The 12159-nt window shown below is 39.2% G+C and overlaps 1 protein-coding gene across 1 annotated transcript in view; it reads left to right on the top strand.

The window, feature by feature from the left end:
• Nucleotides 1–4890: 4890 nt before the first annotated feature.
• The window catches only part of LOC128706544 (unconventional myosin-Ie), a 701146-nt gene continuing 693877 nt past the window's right edge, over nucleotides 4891–12159 (top strand). Inside the window, exon 1 of the mRNA XM_070089967.1 lies at nucleotides 4891–4995. The gene's annotated coding sequence lies outside the window, so the exon portion shown is untranslated. The remainder of the gene's footprint in view (nucleotides 4996–12159) is intronic.

Here is a 12159-nt window from a genome sequence, read left to right as displayed (position 1 = left end):
CTCCAAGACAGCCAGGGGTCTATTGGTAATCCCTCTTATGTATGCTGGGAGGCAGTTGAATAGTCTTGAGCCCCTGCCACTTATTGTGTTGTCTCTTATCGTGCTAGTGGCGCCCCTGCTTTTCATTGGAGGATATTGCATTGTCTGCTGAGTCTTATACTTTCATAGGGAGTGATTTTCGCGTGCAAGTTTGGTACTAATCCATCTAGGGTTTTCCAAGTGTATATAATCATGTAACACTCCCTCCTACGTTCTAGGGAGTACAGGTTGAGGAAGTTTAATCATTCCCAGTAATTGAGCTGTTTTATCTCCGTTATGCGCGCTGTGAAGGTTCTCTGTACATTTTCTAGGTCAGCAATTTCACCTGCCTTGAAAGGTGCTGTTAGTGTGCAGCAATATTCCAGCCTAGATAGAACAAACGACCTGAAGAGTGCCATCATGGGCTTGGTATCCCTAGTTTTGAAGGTTCTCATTATCCATCCTGTCATTTTTCTAGAATCTGCAGTTGATACAATGATATGGTCTTTGAAGGTGAGATACTCTGATATTATCACTTCCAGGTCTTTTACATTAGTTTTTCGCTCTATTGTGTATTTGGAATTTGTTTTATACTCTGATACAGTTTTAATTTCCTCACGTTTTCCATATCAGAATAATTGAAAATTTTCATCATTGAACTTCGTATTGTTTTCTGCGGCCCATTTAAAGATTTGGTTGATGTCCACCTGGAGTCTTGCAGTGTCTTCAATGGAGGACACTGTCAAGCAAATTCGGGTGTCATCTGCAAAGGAAGACACGGTGCTATGGCTTACATCCCTGTCTATGTCAGATATGAGGATGAGGAAGAGGATGGGAGCGAGTACTGTGCTCTGAGGAACAGATCTTTTCACCGTAGCCGCCTCAGACTTGACTCTGTTTACTACTACTCTTTGTTTTCTGTTTGTTAGGAAATTATATATCCATATACCAACTTTTCGTGTTATTTCTCTATCACGCATTTTGTGCACTATTATTACACAATGGTCACACTTGTAAAAGGCTTTTGCGAAGTCTGTGTATACTACATTTGCGTTTTGTTTGTCTTTTAGAGCATCCAGGACCTTGTCATAGTGGTCCAGTAGTTGGGACAAGCAGGAGCTACCTGCTCTAAACCCATGTTGCCCTGGGTTGTGTAACTAATGGGTATCTAGATGAGTGGCGATCTTGCTACTTAGAACCCTTTCAAAGATTTTTATGATATAGGATGTTAGCGCAATCAGTCTGTAGTTCTTTGTATTGCTTTACTGCCCCCTTTGTGGAGTGGGGCTATGTCTGTTGTTTTTAGCAGCTGTGGGACGACCCCTTTGTCCATGCTCCCTCTCCATAGGATGTTAAAAGCACATGATAGGGGCTTCTTGCAGTTCTTGATGAACACGGAGTTCCATGAGTCTGGGTCCGGGACAGAGTGCATGGGCATGTCATCGCATTTTCGAAGTCATTTGGCGTCAGGATAATATCAGATAGGTTTGAGTCTTCCAAATTCTGTGTCTCGCTCTCAGTCTGGTTAGCGGCTCGCTAAAAGCTGAGTCATATTGGGACTTGAGTAGCTCACTCATTTCCTTACTGTCATCTGTGTAGGACCCATCTCGTCTAAGTAGGGGCCGAATACTGGATGTTGTTCTCGACTTTTATTTGGCATAAGAAAAGAAATATTTGGGGTTTCTTTCAATTTCATTTATGGTTTTTAGTTCTTCCCGCGTTTCTTGACTCCTGTAAGATTCCTTTAGCTTTAGTTAGATGTTTTGCTATTTCTCTGATCAGCGTCTCCCTACGTATTACAGATATATTGCCTCTTTTAGCGGCTCTGTTATTCTTTGTCTTCGTCTGTTTAGGGAGCGCCTTTCTCTTTCTAGTTTACATCTTCTTTTCCTTTTCCTTATAGGAATATGCCTTGAGCATATATCGAGTGCCACAGAGTTAATTTGTTCTAGACATAGGTTTGGAAAAGAGTTGAATATAACTTTGACATGTTTGTGTCAAGCATTAGAAATAATATTAAGATATACGTAAATAATAAATTTGATTGCCATTGGAATACGAATAGAAGCCTGAATAGATCTATAACTCTATAACTATGATAACATGAACGTAGATAAGCACATTTACGGAGCAGCGATAGAAGCATATAGTTTCCACTGGGACTCAGGTTGGTCACATATAAGGTCTTACGTTGGTTGCATGTATGATTCCTAGCTGGCAGAATGTTAGTTCCCATTCTGTAAGTATGATCAGTAGCTGACAAAATGAAGGTCCCAGGCTAGTAGTTTGTATGATTCCTGGTAGTATGTATGATTCCTGGTTGCAAAATGTAGGGTCCCAGGCTGGCAGCATGTATGATTCCTGGTTGGCAGAATGTAAGGTCCCAGACTGGTAGTGTGTATGATCACTAGCTGACAGACTATAAGATCTCAGGCTGGTAATGTATGATTTCTAGCTCACAGAATGTAAGATCCCAGGCTGGTAGCGTGTAAGATCACTAGCTAACAGAATGTAAGGTCCCAGGCTGGTTATGTGTATGATCATTAGCTGACAGAATGTAGGGGCCCAGGCTGATAGCATGTATGATCCATGGCTGGCAATGTAAGGTTCCAGGCTGGTAGTGTGTATGATCCCTAGCTGACAATGTAAGGTTCCAGGCTGGTAGTGTGTACGATCCCTACCTGACAATGTAAGGTTAAAGGCTGGTAGTATAAACCCTAGCTGACAATGTAAGGTTCCAGGTTGGTAGTGTGTATGATCCTTAGCTGACAATTTAAGGTTCCAGGCTGGTAGTATGATCCCTAGCTGACAATGTAAGGTTCCAGGCTGGTAGTATGATTCCTATCTGACATTTAAGGTTCCAGTCTGTTAGTATTATTCCTAGCTGACAATATAAGGTTCCAGGCTAGTAGTATGATTCCTATCTGACAATGTAAGGTTCCAGGCGGTAGTATGATTCCTATCTGACAATATAAGGTTCAAGGCTGGTAGTATGATTCCTATCTGACAATGTAAGGTTCTAGGCTGGTAGTGTGTGTGATTCCTAGCTGACAATGTAAGGTTCCAGGCTAATAGTATGATTCCTATCTGACAATATAAGGTTCAAGGCTGGTAGTATGATTCCTATCTGACAATGTAAGGTTCTAGGCTGGTAGTGTGTATGATCCCTAGCTGACAATATAAGGTTCCAAGCTGGTAGTATGATTCCTATCTGACAATATAAGATTCCAGGCTGGTAGTGTGTATGATCCCTAGCTGACAATATAAGGTTCCAGGCTGGTAGTGTGTATGATCCTTAGCTGACAATTTAAGTTTCCAGGCTGGTAGTATGATCCCTAGCTGACAATGTAAGGTTCCAGGCTGGTAGTGTGCATGATCCTTAGCTGACAATGTAAGGTTCCAGGCTGGTAGTGTGTATGATTCCTAGCTGACAATGTAAGGTTCCAGGCTGATAGTATGATTCCTATCTGACAATATAAGATTCCAGGCTGGCAGTATGATTCCTTGCTGACAATGTAAGGCTCCAGACTGGTAGTATGATCACTAGCTGACAATGTAAGGTTCCAGACTGGTAGTATGATCCCTAGCTGACAATGTAAGGTTCCAGGCTATTAGTGTGTATGATCCCTAGCTGACAATGTAAGGTTCCAGGCTGGTAGTATGATCCCTAGGCGACAATGTAAGGTTCCAGGCTGGTAGTGTGTATGATCCCTAGCTGACAATGTAAGGTTCCAGGCTGGTAGTATGATTCCTAGCTGACAATATAAGGTTCCAGGCTGGAAGTATGATTTCTACCTGACAATATAAGGTTCCAGGCTGGTAATATGATCCCTAGCTGACAATGTAAGGCTCCAGACTGGTAGTATGATCCCTAACTGACAATGTAAGGTTCCAGGCTTGTAGTGTGTATGATCCCTAGCTGACAATGTAAGGTTCCAGGCTGGTAGTATGATTCCTAGCTGACAATGTAAGGTTCCAGGCTGGTAGTATGATTCCTAGCTGACAATGTAAGGTTCCAGGCTGGTAGTATGATTCCTAGCTGACAATGTAAGGTTCCAGGCTGGTAGTATGATTCCTATCTGACAATATAAGGTTCCAGGCTGGTAATATAATCCCTAGCTGACAATGTAAGGCTCCAGACTGGTAGTATGATCCCTAACTGACAATGTAAGGTTCCAGGCTTGTAGTGTGTATGATCCCTAGCTGACATTGTAAGGTTCCAAGCTGGAAGTGTGATCCCTAGCTGACAATTTAAGGTTCCAGGCTGCTAGTATGATCCCTAGCTGACAGTGCAAGGTCCCAGGCTGGCAGTATGATCCCTAGCTCACAGTGCAAGGTCCCAGGCTGGTAGTATGATCCCTAGCTGACAGTGCAAGGTCCCAGGCTGGGAGTATGAGCTAGGATGCGACATTGTAGGACCTTGAGACACGGTAGCTACACTCACATTAGAATTATGATTATCCTACAAGATGACGCCAACACTCTGTGACACGTCTCTCTCATAGATTACGCTTTAACTTGATAGTAGATAACTAGACATGTTCGTCAGAGAGAGAGAGGGAGAGTCTTGTACTATTTGTTGATATAATCAACAAGTGATGCATAATGACTGTATACAATGAATCAGCAGCGTGAAACAAAAACAATTCCCCCGTTATGGTGGTCCTCAGAGAGAACAACGTTGGTAGTTACCTATATATGATACTGAATTTATAGTATATATTCCGTGAAAGTTTGTGACTTGGTTAGTGAATTTGGCTACGAGGTTTTCTCACTAAATGCAGTGATTTAAATAATGTTCTTAAATAGAAAGGTGACGACGGAGGGAGAAAAGAGTGTGGGAAGAGGGAAGATGGTATGCGGGTTGGGCGTTGTGGTGTTGGGTGGTGGAGAGCAGAACGTTACATACTGAAGTTTAGTTCTCAGTGGCTGGTGATAGTGGCAGGATGCACGTACTCCGCTTCCCATAAATATTCTGTGAGTGACGCTCTTAACTCATTTCTAGTGGTTTTGCTTCTAATATACCCGTGTGTTGACTCGTTACGATACGACCACTGATACAGAAGTCTTATTTGCGTGTGTGTATAAACTAAAGGAGAGAACACTTAAAAATAGCAAGTTGCTCAATTGTATATGTAATGTCATTGTCAGACATTTATTCTGGCTCAAACTATTTGTATAATTACAGTGGCACTCTGGCAAATTTGAGTCTGGTAGTTGTGTGAAGGACACCAGACTCAACTGATATAGTTGACAGTGAACTTGATTACAGAAGATAGTTGAGAATCATATCTCTGACGAAGCTACAAACTTTTATTGTTACGTCTCTAGAAAACTGTTGGTCTCTTAAAATAAATTAATACATACGTAGTGTAACAGAGAGCTATAATACATATATCCAAAAATGAAGCACTGTTGAGACGTAGAAAAATATTCGTTGCATGTTGTATAAGTTTCTGGCAATCTGGTTGATAATTTGATGTGGTCTATGGTACGTATTATGTTGTAGTACAGTGTATAAACGAAGTACAATGTTTGTAGGAGGGGAGCATATGGTACTGACGGGTAAACTGAACCGTCTAACACACGAGTATGGTACTGACGGTTTATTTTTTTCGGGTTGGCAATAAGCAAAGATGGTAGATAAGACACATAGGCAACATTTAGGCAACTTTATTTCGAAACGTTTCGCCTACACAGTAGGCTTCTTCAGTCGAGTACAGAAATTAGGCAGCAGCAGTAGAGATGTGAAGACGATGTAATCAGTCCATCACCTTTGAAGTTGTAGATTTGAGGTTGTCAGTCCCTCAGGCTGAGGGAATAAAGTTGCCTAAATGTTGCCTATGTGTCTTATCTACCAACCTGTCGGTATTGTATACCATTGGATAATCAATAAGCAAGGATCTTTCTTTCAACATACCGGCCGTATCCCACCGAGGCGGGGTGGCCCACCGAGGCGGGGTGACCCAAAATGAAAAACGAAAGCTTCTCCTTTTACATTTAGTAATATATACAGGAGAAGGGGTTACTAGCCCCTTGCTCCCGGCATTTAATCGCCTCTTACAACACGCATGGCTTACGGAGGAAGAATTCTGTTCCCCATGGAGATAAGAGGAAATAAACAAGAACAAGAACTAGAAAGAAAATAGAAGAAAACCCCAAGGGGTGTGTGTATATATATGCTTGTACATGTATGTGTAGTGTGACCTAAGTGTAAGTAGAAGTAGCAAGACGTACCTGAAATCTTGCATGTTTATGAGACAAAGACACCAGCAATCCTACCGTCGTGTAAAACAATAGGTAAAAATTGGTCAGTTAGCAAGAACTCATTTAAGATTAAGTCCTTTCTATGATTTTCTCTTATACTTTTAAAGATATATATTTTTCACTTATGTTAATGTAAAAATTAATAATTTTGTACTACAAGAACCTTAGAAAGCTTACCTGACCTTTTTTAACAAGCACAATTTAATTTAGCTTAATCCAACTAAATATATTTTAGATAAGTTTACAGTAATTTAATAAACAAACACAATGAAATATATTTTTTTCGTTAGGTTCAGAATGATTTTTACGAAATTACTGTATATATTTACGCACATACCAGTATATATATATGTACAGATTGTACACGTGTATATACAGGTAAGCAGGTGTATATATGTAAACATATATACATGTGTACATATATACATGTGTACATATATACATGTGTACATATATACATGTGTACATATATACATGTGTACATATATACATGTGTACATATATACATATATGTATACATATATGTGTACATATATACATGTGTACTTATATACATGTTTACATATATGCATATATGTGTACATATATACATGTGTACATATATACATATATGTGTACATAGTGTACGTAGTGAGTGATTTTCGTGTGCAAGTACCGAACTTGCACACGAAAATCACTCACTACGAAAGCAAAAGACTTGGCAGACGATGCACCATCCCCCCAATGAAAAGCAGGGGTGTCACTAGCACGTTAAGAGACCATACAATAAGTGTCAGGGGCCCGAGACTGTTCAACTGCCTCCCAGCATACATAAGGGGGATTACCAACAGACCCCTGGCAGTCTTCAAGCTGGCACTGGACAAGCACCTAAAGTCGGTTCCTGACCAGCCGGGCTGTGGCTCGTACGTTGGTTTGCGTGCAGCCAGCAGTAACAGCCTGGTTGATCAGGCTCTGATCCACCAGGAGGCCTGGTCACAGACCGGGCCGCGGGGGCGTTGACCCCCGGAACACACTCCAGGTAAACTCCAGGTATATGTGTACATATATACATGTGTACATATATACATATATGTGTACATATATACATATATGTGTACATATATACATATATGTGTACATATATACATATATGTGTACATATATACATATATGTGTACATATATACATATATGTGTACATATATACATATATGTGTACATATATACATATATGTGTACATATATACATATATGCGTACATATATACATATATGTGTACATATATGTAAACATATGTATATATGTATACATTATATGTATACATGTATATATGTATATATGTATACATGTATATATGTATACATGTATATATGTATACATGTATATATGTATATATGTATACATGTATATATGTATATATGTATACATGTATATATGTATATATGTATACATGTATATATGTATATATGTATACATGTATATATGTATACATGTATATATGTATACATGTACATATGTACACATGTATACATGTATATATGTACACATTTGCACAACACTTAGTGTAGTGATAGGGCATTCGGCTCACACCAAGAGTGCTCGGTTGAAGCCTTCACCAGGCTTCTGGTCAGGAAGACACATATTGCCACGCCTCCTGACAGCTGAAAATGAAAAATAAGAAACAGTACTAGTAGTTTGTTGGAATGGACTGGAGTATAATTATACAGGTTAATTAACTGTTGTTGTATGTAGCCTACCAGAATGTTGCTTAAGATAATAGCTGGAGTGCTTGTTATCAGTGTCTTACGTAGCTCAGTAATGCGTCTCTAGCCTCATGTCATATTTTGCTTTCTGAAAAAGGCTTAAACTATATTAAGTATTGTACGCGTTTTATATGTTGGTTCATTTAGATTTACTTAATATTGTAAAAAATCGGAGAACGGGTGGGCTCGAACCTATGGCAGGCGAGTCGTAAAACTTTGGCCATTGCGCTTAACCACTCGGCCAGCTGTTCGAGTGCTGGCCCCTGACCTTTTAGGACGCACTTGCCATGGGTTCAAGCCCTACCCGTTTTGTGATTTGTTCGTAATCGTGTTAATACGATTTCGTGAGTTAATATTGTAAAATTTGTGAAATGTTAAATTACTCGCCCTTTGAAATGAAGAGCAGCTGGAGTTCATAATGACCGAAATAACATACTTGCCTTTGAATCTGCGGAGGTTATTGGTCTTTTTTTGTATTATTGTATTTTATATACACGAATTATATTCTCGATATAGAAATTCAACCTAAAGCCTATCAAACATTGTTTTTTTGTATTTGCTGAGTATATCTCTGGTGATGTGTATGTACTGAGAGTAACAGTGTATGTACGAGTGTAGGGGAATATCTCGCACCTGATATACACTTTAACCCCATTATGCCCATATTTCGGATTAAAACATTTTCGATTAGTGGTTCACAGGTGACATGCAGCCTTAAATGACCCTCGTGTGTCGATAGGCTTAAAACCCAATTAAAAACTATTAATCAATGTATTTTTAGACTTGGGAGAAAATCAGTTTGGATTTGTATATCGAGATAATCTCTAGATTAAATATCAATTTATAAATATGAAGAAACACAAGCATGAAGAGTTGCTGGCCAAGTACAAGGTGTCAAGTGATCTAATTAGGTCAGAGGAAGGGATCCAGACCATGTGTAGCATTTTGCTTAGATGGGAAATGGGCAGTGAACAGAAGTCTCGGGCATTTGGGGTAAATTGCTGGCTAGAGAAGTACTGCAAGGAACTTGGAATTCCATTCATTGACAACTGAGATAACTTCTGTGGCAGATATGTATACATTGGATCTGGTGCTCTGGTGCAGGGGTGACAGCATTGGCTAATTCAGTCGAAGTCATTGTTAAATTATCTAGGACTTTAAACTGACAGAAGAGAGGTAAGAGTGTGTGTAGTAAACAAAGGGGTTGCAGTACTGGGTGGAGAAAGCAAAAAGTACTTAAGATATGTTAGGTAAACGTTCAGAAAACAGGATAGCTCATACAGTAGTTACTGATAAAAACGGGAAAATTAGTTATGAACAAAACGCGACTGGGAAGAAAAGCGAGACATAAACTTCTTTAGAATGTATTATACGAACAACCGAAGTAAGAAACATGTATTATTGCAATAACTGAAACCTGGTTCATTCTGAAAAATAGGGACATGCCTGCTGAATTCCATACACAAGGGCATAAATTCTTCCACAATGTTAGTCATCGGGAAAGAGGACGAAGTTGTGTATATTAGGAAAATATAAACTTACATTAGAAACAACATAAAGATGGAAGGAATAGACAGGTAATCTGGCTGCAGTTTCTCGAAGAGCATTAAAAGCTATTATTGGATGTGATCTACAGGTCCCTAAATCTTGATACTAACCATGATAAACTTCTCTGGGATGAAATTGCTCAGGCATCTAGAAACAAAATATGCAGTTTTAATGGGAGATTTTAACTTTAGCCAAATGGATGGAGCAATTCGACAGGTGATTTGGTCTAGTGACTTTATTGAAATGGTTCAGGACTTTTTTTTTTTTTTTTAATCTTGAGGTTAATGAAAAACGTGAAGAAAACGATCACAAATCACTTAGTTTCAACATCTAATGGAATTACCCGAATAACGATAACCAAGTTAAAGTCCACAATTTTTGCACTGCAGATTATGAGGTTAAGAGATTATCTGAGAAGTGTAGACCGGGGTAATCTGACTACAGACAATTGTAAGGGAGACCTAATAGAGGGGGGTGATGGTTATGACATTTTCACAAGCTGGCCAAACTGCATCCGTTCCTAATATTGAGACATTTACTGGCAGGTCAATTTAAGAGAAGTCAAATAAGGATTAAGGAAAGCCAAAAGAGAATATGAAATTAAGGTTGTGAGGGAAACAAAGACCACTGCTATTTTTTTTAAGTATATAAAGAATAAGATTAGGGAAAAAGTAGACTCGCTCAAATGAACGCGAGTTAGCTTACAGTTAATGACAGAGAAATATGTGCCATTTTAAACACTTATTAACATATTTCTTCTGTTTTTACACACGAAGATAATTAAAATTCCAGAAATCAATAATTATACTGGTCAGGACGAAAATAAATTATGCAGTATCAAAGTTACTAGTGACATGATCCTCAAACAACTAGATAGATTGAAGTCAAACGAGTATGGCCCATGTTGAGCTGTTTGCGAGTGTTCTAGAGGAATGTAAGGAAGAACTTAGTAAACCATTAGACAGTTTCTATAACAGATCACTTCAAACGGGTATCGTACCGGATAAATAGGAAATGGAATATGTGATACTCATTTACAAAGTGGGAAATAGGTCCTTAGCTTCAAATTATAGACCAGTCAGTCTAACCTCAATTGTGGCAAAGTTAATGGAATCAATAATTGCTGATGCAATTTGAAGTCACTTTGAAAGATATTTGCTCAGTGAATCTCGGCACGGTTTTACGAAGGGGGCGTTTTGCCTTGCAAATATTCTAACCTTTTTTCACTAAGGTATCCAAGGTGGTACACCAAGTTAAAGAATACAGTGTTGTATAGGTGGACTTTAGTGAGATTTTTGATAAAGTTCCACACAGAAGACTGATTAAGAAAGTAGCAGCAGGTGGAGTATTAGGAATTATCTCCCTGGTTGAGGCATAGCTTACCGATTGGAAACAGAATTTACACTGTGGAGAAATCGAAATGGGGACCTGTTTTGAGTGGTGTGCCACAGGGGTCTTTTGGGACCCTTGTTCACAATCTACATAAACGACGTTGATGAGGGAATAAATAGCGATATGAGTTTGCCGATGACACTAAAATAGGCCGTCAAATAATTTGTGATGTAGACACTAGAAGCCTACAGGATGACCTGGATAGGTTGATGGTGTGGTAAAAGAAAAGGCAGATGCAATTCAGTGCAGAGAAGTATATGGTTCTAATCCTAGGAAAAGGAACCAGTTATGGCACTTACAAGCTAAACAATCTCTTAGTCAAAGTGAATTCGAAACAGATCAAGGAGTTGTGGTTAGCAGAAATTTAAAACCAGGATAACAGTACATAGGTGGTCGCAATATAGCTAATAGAAGTCCTAAGATTATACTTCACCTTTAAATATCTTGGGTTAGACCTAGTTTAAATTATGCTGCTCATTTCTGGTCTCCATATTGCAGAATGGACATAAATGCATTCGAAAGTGTACAGAAAAAAAGGACAAAGTTGATTCCATGTATCATAAACTTAGGAAAATCGGCTGAAGGCACTCTGGAAAGACTTAAAATTATGGAAGTTACGACTTAAGTGGACAAATGAAAAAGAGGAATAAGTAGTGGATATGCACGTAGCCTGTTAAATATCTGTTCAAGACAGGACTTACAGCAGTGGATTCAAATCAGAGAAATTTAAATTTAAAAAAAATAATATTGGGGAGTACTTGTTTGGCAATAGTTATTGATGAGTGGAACAAGCTTCCAGGTAGCGTTATTGATGAGTGGAACAAGCTTCCAGGTAGCGTTATTGATGAGTGGAACAAGCTTCCAGGTAGCGTTATTGATGAGTGGAACAAGCTTCCAGGTAGCGTTATTGATGAGTGGAACAAGCTTCCAGGTAGCGTTATTGATGAGTGGAACAAGCTTCCAGGTAGCGTTATTGATGAGTGGAACAAGCTTCCAGGTAGCGTTATTGATGAGTGGAACAAGCTTCCAGGTAGCGTTATTGATGAGTGGAACAAGCTTCCAGGTAGCGTTATTGATGAGTGGAACAAGCTTCCATGTAGCGTTATTGATGAGTGGAACAAGCTTCCAGGTAACGTTAATGAGGGAAGAGCTTTGGGTAGCTTTTAATGAAGCGGTGCCTAACATAGGCCAGT

Source organism: Cherax quadricarinatus, chromosome 3, assembly GCF_038502225.1.
Source record: "Cherax quadricarinatus isolate ZL_2023a chromosome 3, ASM3850222v1, whole genome shotgun sequence".
Taxonomy (NCBI): Eukaryota; Metazoa; Arthropoda; class Malacostraca; order Decapoda; family Parastacidae; genus Cherax; species Cherax quadricarinatus.
Note: the sequence above shows the minus strand (reverse complement) of the source record. Positions and strands in the feature narration are given on the sequence as shown.